This window comes from Varroa destructor, unplaced genomic scaffold, assembly GCF_002443255.2.
Source record: "Varroa destructor unplaced genomic scaffold, Vdes_3.0 BEIS01000001.1, whole genome shotgun sequence".
Classification (NCBI taxonomy): Eukaryota; Metazoa; Arthropoda; class Arachnida; order Mesostigmata; family Varroidae; genus Varroa; species Varroa destructor.
This window is the reverse complement of record NW_019211454.1, coordinates 60,498,339-60,515,655: the sequence shown is the minus strand read 5'-3', so window position 1 is coordinate 60,515,655 and position 17,317 is coordinate 60,498,339. Positions and strand designations below refer to the sequence as shown.

Here is a 17,317-nt window from a genome sequence, read left to right as displayed (position 1 = left end):
AGAACGAGCAGTAGAAGGGTACTCAGTACAAAGCACCGTGTGACTCGTTGGGCGCATGCTTCGAAAAGTTATCTTTCCATAATTAATCAACATGTTGAGCTCAAAGACAAAATTCCACGTGCTGAGCAATAACAACCTCGATGACACGGAATTGCAGCAGATATGCTGCAATCTCGTATGCATATCGTACGAGATATGCAAAAATAGCGCACGTTATGGTAGTTGAAAAATTCCCCTCTTGTAATTAATTTGAAGTACGAAGGTGCGCGATTTTGCTTTGGACAGAACAATATAGAACAAGTACATCCATAAAAAGACCATGCAAGGCCGAATGGCATAAATATCGTCCTTAGCCAATTGGCAGGAGTAACTACAACGGCATGTTGGAAAAATTTTACTTGACTACGCCCAGTAGAAGGGCCGTAATCCCAGTAGACTGGTCAGTACCGTGAGGTTCAGACGTTTTGCGACAGATAAGTGATAGGCCATGTAATTTTGAGCTGTGTTTGATTAGATTAAGAACTACATATAGCTATCGGCGTTAAAACCTAAGTTAAACATGAAGGTGATAGCGTCTTCACCAACCTATTGATGTAATTGTATGAACAAGGTGTGTAGCATATCGATATTAGTTATAATTTGCTGCCACTATTTTCTCGTAATTTTCTAGAAGTCCGAGGCTTAGACGTTTCCATGCATTTTTTTTTTCATTCGGACGTACGTTCGACACATACATTCGACACGTATTCGAGATCCTCGACGGGAAACAATTTTTAATTTTGCAAATATCCCGTGCTCCGTACGTATTGGACACAGAATATTGACTATGTACAATAAAAATTTACGGGCTCATCGTACTATTTGCGCTATTGCTGATATAGCAACATCTAGTAACTACGGTAACGTCATTGCAGTTTACAGTGTGTAATACTGAATGTCTAAAGTGAAGCTCCTCAACGATTTGCGACGGCATATTTGCTCTTAACAATCGTAGACAAACGTATTTTACGGGAAATGTAGAAAAGTTTGGCTAGACAATACATTTATAGAACTTTGCGGAACCCTACCTAAAAAATAGGACCCTTTATTTTGTGGGAATCATTAACCGATATTGCCGAAAACTTGCCTACCTAGCTGTGTGGTATTGTGCGAGCTTCAGCAAGAGTTACAGATGAACAGCATAACAAGAGACAATAGCACGCAAAAGGCGACGTTCTGCGTACAATAAAAAGCGCAATATGCAGATTCCATTGAGAAAACAAGCCGTCCTTTTCATTGACAGTACACACAAGCAATGGACGTTACCTTAGTGGCTGCAACGTAGATCAGGCCCAGTCTATGCTCTGTTATGTAAATAGTATTCACTCCTGATTCCATGTTTCCTTTTGTTTATTCATTGGACACGAGGTCTAATGCAAACACAAGATCTTCGAGCAAAAACAGGTAATAACGCACTACAAATAATGGACCGGGGAAAAGCAATATTTGCTAAGCATCGCCGCTCCTGTGGCCATACAACCTATTATGTTTTGAATAAAATCGTTCGTTATTAAGTAAATCCTAATTCAGAGAGAAATATATTATGCTATATAATGCCATACTATTAAGTGTTGATGCATCAACTTTAAACTTTTTTTTTGTCTCACATACGGGAAGCTAGAGCATATAGAGGGATAACCGTTCCTGGCTTTCTAGAAGCAAGTATTTACTGTGCTTTCTTCTATGGAACAATGTATTGATCTAGCCTTAAACGTAGATTCATTACAAAAAACTGAAATATGTCCATTGTGTGAATTGGCATTCGAGCCACCGGCTAGTCATACAAAACAGGCTTCGAAGATACGCTTATATTTTACCACAGTGGCAGGCATTTCACATACATTCATGCGAAACTACCTGCCCCAAGCGTTCGTGGAACGTTCGCTGAAAACGGAAAATTAACAATTTAGGGTGCTATACTCTAAATAAAAAATGGTTCCTTTGGGGCGTATCAAAGGTCCCCATTCGGCTGCAGTGCATATTGAGATTTTATATTGTATTGTGTATACGGTGGCTTCGAAGCTATCGATTTATGATACTTTCGGTAATCGTCATTTCTTTAAACATTAACGATTACGCGTGTGACATCCAACAAGGGGCTATAATAGAGATGCACCATTCCGTCCAAAGCGATTCAGCAGATCGATCAGTTTGAATATATTTCTCAAATTGGTTCCAAGATCGGGCAAGAAGCTTCCGGCCAGATAACAATTACGTCGTCCTACACTTATTTCAAAACCGGAAATTAGAAGATCAAGGAGCATTCAGGAGGTCACTGCTCCTCAGGATCTCAAACACGTCGCTATGACCACTGAATCATTTGGGAAAAACGTCTTATGAAGCTGAAAGGAAAACACTGTAGAGTTGGGCCCAGGATAGGTGAAAACAGACAGCTTCTAACAGCAAAGAACCCATTTGAGGAAGATCGAGAACAGCGCCATGGGTCGGGCGCCGCCTAGCAGAGACGTATCAAGCGAGGTGACAGCACCAAATGAATTCGAGCTTAAGCTGCTAATCATACATATCAGGGACTACAGTTAATATGATTGTTTTGTTTTACCAGGAAACGAGTCATACTGCCAGATATTTCAAATTCATGAACAGCCTCATTCCGGTTGTGTGTCGCGGCAATCGACATCATACTGTAGAGTTATAAAATTATCACGGGCTAAATTGGGGGAGACAGAACCGAATAATAGATTCAATCAAGCCCATATTCTTTATATTGAAATTCATATCATCGGAGTGGATTTCGTACCTTACAGAGCATTCAGATAACGAAATCAGGTGCGCTAGGATACAAATCATATATGCACCGTCGTTGAGAAGTTTTGTAGAGCGTGGGCTTTGCGCTGCAAACAGGACGAAACGGACGCTAAAGATAAATTTACATGCAGTCCGATCGCGTTCTATAGTTTAAAAAATTATTCAAGCTCTTCAACCCTTTAGATACCTTCGAATAAACTGATACGTCGTTTTAATGAAGGAAAATAATCGCAATTCTTTAATATATTGTCTTCATTATATCTACTGGTCGGAAACAACGCTAAATAAATGTATGCCGCACTTCGGAAAGAGAGATTTAGAGCGAGGTTTTATTAGCTCGTTTTTGATTCGGAATTTAATAGGAAATCGTCAGCTTCGGTTTTCATTCTATTCGCTGTTGTGGTTAGAAGGTCCCATCGTATGAGTACAGTATATAGTTCAGATGAACGTAACCGATATATTTTTTTCGAACCCTGTTCTGGTAGTTGTGAGAGAAACTAAAAGATAAAATGATCTAGTAAGAGAATTTTGTGCAGGATAGTTCAACGGATTAGGTCAAATATGCCTCATACAATTTTAGTGCCTCTAGTCTAGCTAAATTGTGAAGCTAGCCCTTAAAGTCGAACTCAAATGTGAAATTTAAAATCTATTATCCTTCGCCAGTGGAAAACGTACCACTGTGAAATGTAAATTATTATGATGCGCAGAGATTACTCTACGATAAAATCGTTTAGTTAAACAGATGCTCTTAATAAGCCCCCTGCCCCCCTCCTCGCCAAAAAAAACTGCGGCACAAGGATGAATTTACATAGCGTGAAATATAGGCGGATCCCAGTAGAACGACATCGGGATATCGTGCAGTTTACGATATAGCGTAAACACGTATTTCACGTTACGTAATTCCGTATTCGACAGTTCAGCATAATCGAAACGCCTGAGTTAACCATTTCACTACATTACATAGATTATGGATCTTGAGCTCCGTGAAAAGAAATGCTGAACGACTAGGTTTATTTGAACTACGTCATGTGAGCAATAGCCTAGACCTGGATTATCATCTATTCAGTATCCCCACTTACGAGCGATGCCATTTCTTCACATCAATCTCTCTTGAGCATGACAAAAAAAGCCGGCCTTGTTAAGGATTTTTCCATAATCTATTATCAACCTCTATCTAGTCCCTAGATAGAACAGACCAGTTCACTCAGACACGAATCTTTAATTTAACCGTTAACTATTTTTGCAGAACGGATATAAATTTATCGTAAGGGGAGACATGTTCGAATACCGCTAGTATAGCCCTAGCATCACATTACTTATTGAGTGATAGCATCACGCATAATGGTGATATTTACAAAAAGGTCGGTTGTGAACTCACAGATATACATTTGACGAGGTAGACTGCGCAGCGCAGACGATGCTGGACTAATGGTTAGAAACATGTGTATATCAAATGGAGAATCTTGTAAAGCCCAGTATCCGTGTACGTCTCGTGTAATCTCTTTTCGATTTCGTTAGTAGACAAGAAATCTGTTACGGAAACTCAATTGTTCGACCCTTCTTCCGGAGAAAGGGAGGCATTGCCACACCGTGAGGTTCTTCGAAAAGTATTTTCGAAGTGCGCTAACTGTCGGGTATACAAATATAAATCCGAATCCCAAAGTTCACATTTATCAATGCCACCGTCGCGACAGATGGAACTCCCTTTCGCCCGGTTATTTTCGGGAATTACGAAAAACGAACGGTTTCGTTATGGCTACTTCAAATGTTTCCGTGAAAACGAGCAAGTCTGTTACAATTACCAACAATGTAGCACTTACCTTCAGCGTAATGTAGACAAGATTATACGGTCACAAAAAACTTGCAAATATATAATTATGTAAAATTGTACTTTCTGGTGATTTGCTGGTGCATTCGATCTTAAACGTGTGTATAGCATAGCAGTCATTCGTTTCCTATAACTTTATCTGCTGGTTCAGGAACTTGATCCGTCATATCGCAGATATGGGATAGTTTTGAGTTGCTCTATCATTAGCATAGTTAGATCCTGAAATCCTGCATGGGAAAGTTAGTAAAATGATAACATAATGCAAATCAGTACCATCAAGCCGCTCTGTAAGCAAAGACGATTTTGTGCAAAGATAGACTCAGATACAATAAAGAAAGAAGCCAATCGACTCATTTCCAAATCCTTTTGTTTAGGCAGAAAAATTTGCCAGTGTAACTAGTACTAACGGACCGGCTGGTATCCTTTTGGACAAACAGTACACCACTTAGACGCAAGAAGCATAAGGAGCTTGTCGATAAAAAAGTTTTTCTTCACCGTCTATATGTTTAGAGTACTGCGATACTCTGTAATCAGAGCGGACATCTTGCTGCTGGAGGGTCGTACAGAACCGTACGCAAAGCGTATATTGCCCAGTCTATTGGCAGTAAGTGTCTCGAAAAAAGTGGGCTTACGATAATAATGGTGTAGGTACACTCGCCCCGTGTCACGAAATGTTAATGTAACAAAACCTATTACGTAATGCATGTGCCGTATTCTCGCAAGAAAAGGCTTCGAAGATCGAGTGGAAATTATTTAATGTGACCAAAGACTTAGGCGATATTGCGCAAAGTAACACTTTGAGCCATCTCTGTAAACGAACTTATGTAATCGTTGGGTTAATGTCGAACTGCTGAGCTAGACCACAATGAAAAAACCTTTGATCGAGTCCTGATTGTGACGGACCCGACAATTTAGCGCGCAAATTGTGATACAGTCAACGTGGTACGCTTGCTCAGCTAGCCGAATGAATTTAAACCCTTACTTAATTTTCACTAAATAACTGCTTTAGTTAAAGAAATCGAGCCGATGTCCCTCACTTTTGTAAACAGACAAGAGGGCAAACAGAGAAAAACCAGAACGAAGAGTGTACAGGCCACGTCGATATTTTATGAACTAAAAAAGCCTAAAACAAGTAATTTTGTTTGTATTACATCAGATCACCAAAAGGCGTGCCGTGTAAGTTGGTACAAGGGCACATCTACTCTCTTAATATAAATTCATGGTATCGTGCCTGCGTAGTAACTGGGGGCCAAAGGTGAGAGTTAATTGAAAATCATGAAGACATTTAGTAGAAATAAGTGCTCATAGGATAGGGTATTTTTAGCGTGCGCTGTCCATCCTATCTCCAATACGTAGCTGATCCTGATCTCTCCTCTATAGCCTTGAATTTCTGTTGCACTGCTTTCACGCAGATGGTAAACATCTATAATAATTTTGTTATAAAAGACAGCTAGGTTTGAGAGGATCGGAAAATACTAAGAAGGTAAAGTAGCTTCATAGTTAAATGCGAAGAAATCTCTGTTTCATTAGTAGGAATTCTTCTCTACAGACATGACTTTTCTAGTTCTTATTCGAAGTCCCTAAAGGCCTAAATATAGTCCACTACGGTTTCTAGCATGTAATTCGATAAATGCTATCTTCAATGCGTAAAAGATTTAGAAAACACTTTGTAAAATTTTCTGCAAAATCCGTTGAACATTATTCGAATCTGTCTCGAATGCTTAAAAAGATGGTCTGCTCCCATGAAGTTAGGACGTCTCGATGTAACCAAATACTCTCGTTTTAATTGTACACAACGAACCGTTACCGGCCTTCGACATCATTAGGGTCATTATTTATTATGCATTAGATCCTGAAGGCACCATTATCATAGTAATATAATAACCTTTGTAGCAATGCAACTGTGGCACATTCTAGCTGCTTAAGGCGCTTAAACCTACCGTTAAGTCCTACGTACACCTATGTTTATGGTGCCCATTCAAGGCAAACGATCCCTTAACCTGTTTTCCTGCCAGTCTTGGAGATACGGTGGTCTAGGTTCCCTATCTAAGCACGGCAGTCTGATGGAACGTTTAATGGCAGCGCCGGTGCTCGAAACATTTAGTCAAAATAACTGATCCTTAAAAAAAAGTCATTGTTTTTGGAATTCGACGCAGCTGAAGAAATATATAAGCCCAAAAAGCATGAACATAGTTAAATCAATGAGTCCTGATGGGTTTAGTACATTTGATGTCTGTAATTTCTTTACCTCAAGGCTCACCATGCAATCTACTTCCTTGTTAAAGTTTAAATTGTAAAATTAAATTAAATTAAAAAAAGTCAAAACGAGCCCCATCCAATGTTTAAAAATGCAATTTGTTAGCTACTTAAACAGGCTAATAGAGCTCAGAACGCTAACATTAGTAACGCTTCGTCCCATGAGAGATCTTCTACCGCAAATGAAGTTAGCTGCACTATGTAGCGTATAGGTAACATGACAAACTGTGAGCTTAAGAAGGTCGTGGGAAAAATTCACTATAGCTTATAGAAAGAACTATTCTTCTCATTTATCAGTGTAGTTCGAAACGTTGCAGATGCAATAAAACACTCTGTCTCGCCAGTTACCAATCGCAGTAACTTACTTGAACAAATCTATTCTTTGCTTAAAAGCGAAAAGATCATAGAACACACTTCTGGGGACGTCCTGCAAACTGCTCAGGCGTTATGAATTTTTTTCGTTGCAACTTTAAAGATGTAGCTGAATCTGAATGTTGAATGAGTCGACTATTATTCAAATTTCAATGTACGTTCGCAACGTACATCCGACCGATACACCGATGGAAACGGGGTCGGCTACGAAAATTAAAGTTGTACGTACCCGTTTAACTAATCTCTACTCTTCCGATGACTGATACCGAGCTCAATACAGAAACGCCTTGTAGGTTTAGTGACGGCCAGCTATAAACCAGCAGGTTTGTAGGATTATCTTTCGCAAAAGGGTGTGCAAAGAATAAATCTGGGTCTGATAGTTGCGATACATGTAATCGAATGCAGAACATAGCTCAGACTATAAAATGACGTTGCCTGACAAAATTTTGCTGTCTTTTATTACTTTCAGAGGAGCGATTTCTTGCGACACGTAACCGCCGTAAACGTCAACCGCCGAACGTCACCCGCTTCGTATGTACAGTTGTCAGGATATTCAATATATTACATTTTGCTTTATTTGGATCATTTTATTAAAGAAAAAAAATTTCTCTTACGAACGTAGATAGGTATCTGCTATTGAACTTCTCACAAGATGGTGTATTGTTACGTAATTTATTGAAAAATAATAACAAAATAGGTTGTAGCAAAAACAGGGTTAGTCTTCTTTTTCGAATGCAGCGTTTCGCTCGTATTCTAACAACGAATTATTTTAGCATGCGTGTGCACCTATTTCATCACTCATACCACATCTCTGTTAGGTCTCCCCAGGTCTGGTATTAAAAAATCATTCAAAACCCTATTCAGTGTCAGATCTACTGTTCTGAGTTTTATTTACCAGTGATCAATAACGGGGCTTATTCGTTGACGCAAGCTTTGCAAAATACGATGGATGCAAGAGAACCAACCACTCAAGCGCTCAAGGATGGCTCAATAACCTTTGCAATGAATGGTTTGGTATTGTTATGGAGAAAATGACCTCGCCTGGCCTATTAGGTGGTTTCTGTTGGATAACCTCGTCCACTCGATGTAACTAGGCCATATACAGATGCTTGTTAGCCGTTTGGGTTGCCTCAGACAATTTTCAGCATATAGGTCCGATCGAATATAAAATATGGACCTTTTTCGGGAAGAGATCTAACTTAGTTCTGGACATAGGTGTACACTTTCAAGACCGCTTATTTCGGTGTGCCTATCCAACAACCCATTCGTTTTAAAGGTTCATATTGCAGTAGAGATACCAACTCTCATCACCCATAACAATTTTGTGAAGCAAGCTGCGACTATGGTTACGTATCGCCCAGTGTCGGGCATCATATTGAGAAATAATGAGTAGTCGCGTTTTTTATGCTTTTCTGCAGCAAAGTTCTTAACTTTGGGAAAATTCGGTGGATTCCGTATGCCTGGCGATAGTCACATGACTGCAGTTCATTTTCTCAGTCAATTCACGAGTCATTTGTCGACCTTCGTTCAAATGTGCCTACAGGCGATTATCATCACCGCGGCGTAGCCCGTCTCCATTGTTGAGCTACCTTTGCAATAATTGCATCCATGCAATATACGGCACAAATATCCCGAGTCACTTTGGCAGCGTTTTCGTTTCTGCAAGAAGTAAAATTAAAAAGGTTTTCTGTTAGTATTCGTTTGAGGCCCGAACAGAAATTAAAAAAAAAAAAAAAAAAGGGAACAGGTGAAAGCGAAACAATTGAAAGGAAAGATATTTATTCACGTTATTATAGAAATACCCTTTGAAGACTATTTAAACAAGTAAAATATTAAGTATTCGATATTTCAAAAATTGTGTTTCTAATCTCTGTTCTAATTTCCTAATCTCTCAACGATCATATGTTCCAACACAATAAAGATAGCTAAACTTTTATGACCTGCCAGAATGTACTCTATCGTACGTTTTACTGAAGCAATATGTCAACTTGTTCATTTCATAATGCTAACTGCCGAGTCATTGGTTCAAACGTGGGACGGAACGTTGAAATATGGCTGTCTCGCACTTTTAATTGTAGAAGACCCATAAAGATAGAAAATCCGTAACCAGTCCTAGCGGCAAGTTTCTTAGAGCTATAGCGCACGATTTCACGCGAGGAGTACGACAATAGAATTTTGCAGCACCACCAACAGACTTCAGGCAATGCATGATTGTTATAGGTGATGAGAGTTGGTATCTCTACTGCAACATGAACCATTGGCTTTAATCGCGACGCTATTTATTAAAAGGGGTGCCAGTCTGTGAAAACTATAGTCCACTATGATTACTGTTACTAGCATTTCTAATTTTCTCATGGCTGGTAATCCTTAAATGGTTTCTAATTACGTACAACGGAGCTTGAAGAACAAATCGTAAAAACATTCAAAACACTCAGCTTGCAAAGGCCCACTCGTGTAAGCCTTTCCGCTGTGATGCGCGCGCAGAAAATACGCATCTCGTACATTAAACTTAACACTGCCCGTTCTCTCTTTTCCCGCCAGAATCTTTACATAATTTGTTTCCGTCTGCGGATGTATTCGTTTATGAACCTTATTATGGGGAGCTGAATTTCACTAAAATATTTCTCAGGGTGTTTTTCGTAAGCTGTTGTCCTACAGTTAGTCACGTGTAGTATCACGTATGTAGCCGTTACCGTACATGCTACTATTTTCTGTCGTAAGGTTTAATTTACAAGGAAAGACAACTACGAAGAGTGCAGATATATAGTATAGACTGAAACTTTCAAACATTTATATTCCATAACATTGCAGACTTTCCGTATTACATAAAGACTACAATTTTCAAATAAGGATTCTGAATTTTAGTTTTAGAAATGGTAGTACCAATAGGAGCGCTCATGATGTCGCTGTGGGCGACAACCTATGATACGCAAAAACATGTTTGTGCCTTTACGAGTCCAGTCCACGGACGAAGTTTAACCCCCTATCGTTATCTGAAAGCGTCCCTTAATGAGGAACTCAATTATTTACAAAACCTTGCCGCAAACGTGCTCTACCGCGGGGATCGCCAGTGGTGTCTGGCTGTCTAACAATTCCCTGATTCATTCATTTTGCGTCCAAATCCTTTTTCGCAGGTGGTCCTTAAAACTTGATCGTTACTTTTTGTTCAGAATACAAGTAAGACTTTGAAATGTGACTTTTTTTCCCGCTTAAGCTGTGACAGTGTTTGGCCCTTGTGCTATTTATCCATAAGTGTTTCGCATGAAAAATTGAATGGCACGCAGCAGTTCTCAAGCCACTGAATGGGGCTGATCGGGTCGCCTGTATACACTGTTTTGACTTGTTCTTGTCGAAGATAGAAGCCAATCCTTTCAGCCAAATTTTTCGGCCTTAAGAATGGTAGGGCTTCTTTCTAGTTGACCGGCACCGATGCCTCTTATTTTACAAGGTTGTTGAAGAGACTTCTCATACTTCCGAACGTAAGGATATTCCATAAATCCTTCGGAACAATACGAAAAATACCGCTTAAGGAGTCCTCACAGAAATACGCTAAATTGAATGTTGAATTAAGACATTCTAGTAGCTTTTGGATATTCACGTGGAATAACGTTGTGTATGTATGATGGGCTGCTTTATTGAATTTCTCGTAGATGATGGAACACTATCGTCTCCTAAAACAGGAGTATTAAACATCCTGTAAGCTTGTGAACAAGATACTGAGGGGCTAGAAGTGCGCATCTTACACGAGTAGCATATAACGCGTAAAGTGAAGTCGTTAAATAGAATTTAACAAAAAGGGTAGAATAATTAAGAGGCTTTATAAGGATCCTAAGAATACGAATTCCTGCACGCAATCTATCTGGTCGACCAGAGCTTAGCTGTCTCCGTACCAACGTATCTTTGGGATCTCGGCAACAGAGCTCCCATCACTTTCGTGGCTAACCAACGAAGCGCGTAAAAACAATCGATATGGCTTTAGTAGAGCAACCGATCTTGCTCCAAATATCAGATAAGACATCTCAGCATCTGATCGACTCCGAAAGTATCTATAACTGTTGTTAACGTTTCAGGAAACGGAATTGTGAGTTCTTCCAAAGTAGTAAAAATCCTTGAGATGACTCAGTCGGGATCTGTCGTTGTAAACAGCTGCAGTTAACCACCAGCCCACCAGGACCAGCCCATAGATATCGGGATTTGACGGGTATTCCTTATCGTCAAGTCGTAGCGGGCGTTTACCTCTTAAAGCAGTGGACAATTCAGCAAAACAGATTAGAGACGCACACTGCGCTCATGACCTCTATAGTACTGATTACACCTAATTTACGCTTTACTTTAATTGCAGCAACAACAGTAATCCTAACTAGCTTCAGTATAGATCATCTGATATAAAAACAACAGATTAGTTAGGATGTAACGGGCCAAATACGCTAATTCAATGACATTCAGAGTACGACTGATGCGAAAGCAGAAGATTTGTGCCTATCTGCTCGTCATTGCTGCGGGTTATTAGCTTTAACGCGACTATCAACCGCCTTAGATACGATATACAAAATAAGTCCTCCTTCTGAGCATTTTTTCACTTTGAGACTTAGGTGTTGTTCTATTTTGGGCTAGCTATATGTCCATGTTGATGGACAGCTTTTACAAAAATTGTAGCTCTCTTCGTGCGGTAATGCCACCGTTAGTTGCTAACATACTTTTGGGTACCTAAAGATCAGTAGGCCCTATCATTATAGTCCTTCTCTGTTCGTCTAGATTGTAACCTGGTATTCAGCTACCATGTTCCTTGCAATAATTTTATTAGTCCCGTTATATATATATATATATATAGACTGATAAAATAGTCACATAACAAAGATTTCGCTTTTTCGTAAAAAGATCCTGCGCAGGTTTAAACAGTGATGCTTTGTCCAACCCCTTATTAAGCATTCTTTTTGTATGTAGATCGTTTATAACACTATTATAGCTATCGATAAGCTTCCAAAATAGGTACTCGAAGCCATCCTGCCAAACTTTGCAGCAAAACATCGGACATTTTTCGCTATTTGTATTGCTTACCAATCATGCCGTTATAACTCAGTCCGTAAGAGATGACGTGCTGCTATCTAGTCAAATAAATGGGTCGAGTTTATACGTCAGCCAAGCATTGCTTCAGACGTTTAGCCCAACATGAGGTGAAATGTACGCCCCATCACGAACCTACACCGTTTCGTTCACCCCAAAGTTATTAGTTCGCCATTATGGAAGCACGCCGAATAGCGAGTAATGCGACCCAGATTTTAAATGGCTTGCCCGGTTCTTTAGTTGCCGAATCCACTGCCAATACCCAATGCGATAAAAAATATTGTAATACTTGATCGTGTTCTTGCACTTCTCGATGCACGTTAGAGTCGCTACAATTTTCAGAAATCATCAGATTTTGTGTACCGATAATGCAGAGCAGCTCATTTATCCAAACAACTGATTAATTACTTTATGTATAATAAAAAGTCAGTTACTAGGCTCTTATTTACAGCTTTAAGATCATGTTAAGGTTCAATTTCAGTAGAAATATGGTACTATTATATATCGGTCAAACAGAAGACCAGCCTTCACTTTACATACCCCCAGTGTTTCACTTTCGCACTTGCAGGGCTTCCCCGTGAACTTTTCAGTTCTAAACAACGCAGCTTCACAGGCACTTAGAGATCATACTTACTGCACCGCAGTTCTGTGAAATCGCCCCTTACTTTTATCTATAGGATCCTTGAAAAGTCTGCCTCGCGTAAGGTTTCTTCTTGCAAAAACTAAGCTAGAAAATATCTCGCATACTGACTAGAAACATGGAGGTCGTCGAAAACCTTTTTGATCCTACCAATTTTGTTCCTTCGCCAATCGAGCTCTTGGCATACTTTGCGGATTTTCACGACGACCATAATTTGCGTACACAACAACGATTTCAGTTAACTTTTATATGTACATCTTATAGGCTCTTGAATTACGGCTTCACCAAGAGTCGTAAAGTAACAAGTCTCGATGCAAATACACTAGATGTATTGTCCTTTTGAATTACAGTAGTTTTCTTAAGGTCTTTCCTAGGTGAAGTCCCAGTTTTCGCTAGAAACAGCAGATGATAGAGCCGAGTACTGGCATAGCACATTGGTACATTTGAAATACCTTGGTACATTGGAAATGCCCTGCCTTGTCATCAAGCAGAATATGTTTAGCTGAATACAAGTGACCTTTATTTTTTAAAATGAGTGAATGAGTATGGTATGAGTCGAACGGAAGGCACAAATTTCCAATCTGCCTACTAGGTTTATTTCGACAAAGCCTGGTATCGTTGCACAAAAACTCCCATACTGAGTTGTTGAAAATATATTGATCGTACTAAAAAGGAAAGCAAATATTTTTACATTATGAAACTAGATATGTGCCACTGTGATTGATGACCTTCTGTTATTTTTCTGGCAACACTATAAGCCCATCACTGCAGAACTTCTGTGCTTTCTGGACGAAAAATGGTAACAAGTAATTTTTTCAGCCCTCAATGTAAAGTAAGTGAACATCGTTTAGGGAGTCCTGTAGAGACCGAAACAGCTGATAGTTTGAGCATGCAAGGGCTCGAGCTGTACAGCGAATGCATTATCTAAATCCCGCAACGTTTAGCGGCTAGCTAAAGATGTGTCTGATCTGACATAGTCACTGTGGAGGACGACGCCTTTTTGGTTCACTAACTCCAGCTTTATGGCTTGTTGTAATCTTATTCATTGTTGACGGTAAAGGTCTAAATCAGCAACAACAACCCCCGATTACTTTCCAGCCCATTAAACATGCTGAATAACCCCCGTCTTCAGTATCAGTCTGAGGTTTGCCACAGCGTGTGGAGCACCTTTTTGCATTTTTCTTTTTTTTTACTTGCACATTAATGTCGTATGTGGCCTACTTTTCGCTTAGCCGATTTAGAAATGGCTCCATTTCATTACGTCCCTGGAAAGTTCTGCAGATTGAAATATGCCCGCAACTACTGATTTTTTTTCTATTCTTCAAATGGTTTAAAATTTTTGTTTGTAGCGGATGTTTATTTCCTTGGCAATATCATGGGTCCTCACATGTCAACTTTCGCAATATTTTTATTAACATTTCCATGATCGGTTGATGATGAAGGTTTCCAGAATGAAAGTGACAGAGACATTTATGGGTCGTGTCTTTCACTAACGCATCTTGATCATAAGACGCACAATTTATTTTTTATCATAATAAAATTATAAACTACAGTGAATTTTTGCAGGAATTTTATTCATCTTCAACGAGCTTTATCTTATTCCTAAATAGGTGCATTCCTAGGATTTTGGCACACCTACAACCCAATATTGTTTTGATTAGCGATACCTCATACCGTGTTACCTATAAAAACAAATAGACAAAAAATATATTCGATTCGGTCAAGTGGGTATAAATGAATCAGTGGATAAGCTACAAAAACCTAATTTTTCCAGGAGCTTCTACAGGTCAACACATCGGTAGGTATTGTTGAGTGAAGCACTGAATGGCTGTTGTTGAACTTGTTACAAAAGCGCATTTGCAGACCTCATCTGCCTCTCTACGAGAGAGTATTTCGAAGTCACCCATCCTCGGCAACCCGTTTCGCTTTCATTTTTCTGGCCTCGGACGAATCGCACACGCAATGCCTACACAATATAAATCCTGGCATAATAGAGGAACTCGTCGATAACGGCGGCTGTGTCACCTCTTCAAGGGAGTGAATTTTTCGAAACGGGGTAGTAGTCGCGCTTACATAAGATAGACTGAATTAATGTAAGTAGATCTGTGACTGTGCAGACCAGACGTATGGGGAAAATGTTTAGTTAAAGCCAACACGATTTTCAAATTATACAAATGCATGTTATGAAAAAGTGGCAATTGATCAATGCGTATAGCGCGTGTCGGCGACGTACGTGACGCTCAGCACGTGTTCGGTACCAGCACGAAGTGACCGAAGAAAGCCAGCTCAGTAGCGAAGAGTTTATCGCAGCTGACTGTGACGAGTTGACTGAATTCTACATTAATGTTATAATTATTATAGAATCTTTATGAAGCAGCTTATATGCCCGTACAGTGTCTCTAAGAAGGAACTGTCGTGACTACAATTTGAAAGAGTAGAGAGATCTTTTGTTGCAAAGTATTTTTTGTCTGTTTTTGCTTAACGTTGCTCAACGTGTATGCTTTAAACGATGAGATATGGCTGGTTAAGTACTTGACGCATAGAAATAATAACATCGAATAATCTAGTCGTGCGTTTGTCACCCTTGTGGACGAATTGATTTGTAAGAAGCTTCTACTTTCTTTTGTCTGTTTTTCAGCTATTAAAGCCGTAGGACACTCACGCACGTCGGAATTTCCGAAAATTTTCTATTTCCTGGAAGTGGACACATGCGGAAAACTGTGTCTTGCGCCTTAAACAGATCAGTCTACTTTTGGAGTTCGTTGTAAGGCTAGACCCCACAAGCCCAAACCAACAAACGCTCTAAGCATTCAATTGACCTGCAACGGAAGGTCTGGATGTAGTAAACTGATCACTTTCCCCTAAGTTTAATCCACACATCTCTCGAAACCTTTTGTATGAAGATCACCACCTCTAATTTCGTTCTAATTATATGTTGAAGCATGCTCTTAATTATACTTTGAAACTTACTCGTAACTATCCTTTAAAATTGCTTTTAATTATAGGTGGTTAGCCGGTTTTAAGGAAAGGGAGCTCCTCAGTTTAACCCAGAGAATCTGATCAGTGGGTCTAATTCTAACCACACCACTGGACTTAGGGTTACTACCTTGATGATCTCAAAACATTTCTAAATCGCATAAACTTGCACTACGCAAATTGGGTTCTGCCATTTTCGTTTGCTATAGCGTAGTGACGTTATAGGCTTGACACTTCTATAGAAGGTAGAAAAAAGTTGGAATGAACGCTACGAATTACCAATTCAAATATTCCCTCAAAAACTTATCTGTACTCAGTTGAAAGATGTTAGGCTTTCCGAATGGCTCATCCTTTAAGGCCCAGCTTTGAAGCACTATTAGAAATAGCCTTCAATATCGCAGAAATTCTCAGTACAGGTCGTCAAATACAACGCGGACAATCACGACGTTGTGGCGAATGAGATTAGACTCTCCTTTGCATCGGCGTTTTTGGTCAAAATGTAAATGGTATATAGACACGTTGGTGTTTCCTTTTCTTTTCTCAGATATTCTGTGCGTTAGATTCGGTGATATTTTATCGCTAAAATCTAGCTTGTTCTATTCACTGTGCTTGTCAGAAGCTTTGTCGGTAGAACCGGCCAGGAGGATACGTTCGAACAAAATAAATATGGCAAAAAAATTTCACTCGCAATAAACCGCAGTCGATTTTTTTGCGTGGTTCAAAAAATTATTAGTGCTATTTTTACGTTTACTATGCTGAGAACCCAACAGCGAAGAGAATGGTAGACAACTACGTAAGGTTCTTGATTTACGCTCAAGGCCATAGCACAGCATCGTGCTGTTTCCGTTGCTGGACAAAAAATAACTTGCTTTGTCTTTTCAACGAGTTGTCCATGATGTACATACCTGTTTGCATTTTTAGCGTCATTGTCGTAGATAAAAGCATTTTGCGACTGGCACAAAGCAACGCGGGCGGATTTCTAGATAGATTAGAAATATGTATTCGCAAGAATAGAAAAAAAACAGTCCATAGGAGAGCTATGGCTCTGCGAAGACGATTTAACGTAAAATCAATCATGTAAATTTTGATGAACACATTGAGCTACATAGTACTCTTTCTGTTTCTTATGTAAACGTATTAGCCAAAATGAAATATTTCATCAAAATTGAAACTTCCGTACATTTCTGTCACTTGAACTCGGTGTAAAGATACCAATCTGCCGATAAAAACCTACACGCTACAACCAATTTAAAAGGGGTAAAGCTCCAGGTCCCGTTCGTAGTCGGACTCATTCTTAGTAGCCACTTCGTTCGTTGGATAGTGGTAAAAAGACGCTTGTGGTATTTCGTTTTTTTTTTTTTTTTTTTTTTTTTTAG

General features: G+C 39.5%; 1 long non-coding RNA gene across 4 annotated transcripts in view; it reads left to right on the top strand.

The window, feature by feature from the left end:
• Positions 1 to 16,593, top strand: part of LOC147758894 (uncharacterized) — an 80,446-nt gene extending 63,853 nt beyond the window's left edge. For 3 of the 4 annotated variants that reach the window (XR_015323708.1, XR_015323704.1, XR_015323705.1), the window contains exon 4: positions 7,731 to 8,901. This is a non-coding gene — a long non-coding RNA (uncharacterized LOC147758894). Of the gene's footprint in view, positions 1 to 7,730; positions 8,902 to 11,331 lie in introns of those variants that run through there. The other variant, XR_015323709.1, reaches the window with a different exon arrangement.
• Positions 16,594 to 17,317: the final 724 nt, after the last annotated feature.